The sequence below is a fragment of the Solanum stenotomum genome, chromosome 9 (genome assembly GCF_019186545.1).
Source record: "Solanum stenotomum isolate F172 chromosome 9, ASM1918654v1, whole genome shotgun sequence".
NCBI classification, from domain to species: Eukaryota; Viridiplantae; Streptophyta; class Magnoliopsida; order Solanales; family Solanaceae; genus Solanum; species Solanum stenotomum.
The window spans coordinates 2,949,148-2,949,490 of record NC_064290.1 but is presented as its reverse complement, the minus strand read 5'-3'; positions in this window follow the sequence as shown (position 1 = coordinate 2,949,490).

Here is a 343-nt window from a genome sequence, read left to right as displayed (position 1 = left end):
ATTGACAAGTAATATCACATAGTTGCAACTCGTGAATGTGCTTCAGTACAAATATTCTCTGTATGTCAGGAATCTAAAAAGATAAATTGCAGGCTATGAATGTGTCCATTATAGCAATTTTCAACTACGAATATTAGTTCTCAAAATCAGAAACAAAAATTCAACTACGAATTCTCTCTGCAACATGGTCAGAATCTTGGAAATAGTAAAACATAATTATCCATTGAGACTTACAAGTCACATCTGGCAATTGAGATCCATAAATTGCATTCCAGCAGTGAGTATAAAACATCTGAATGTGATTTGAGCTATTACTACTACCAGACTGATCGTTAACTCAGTT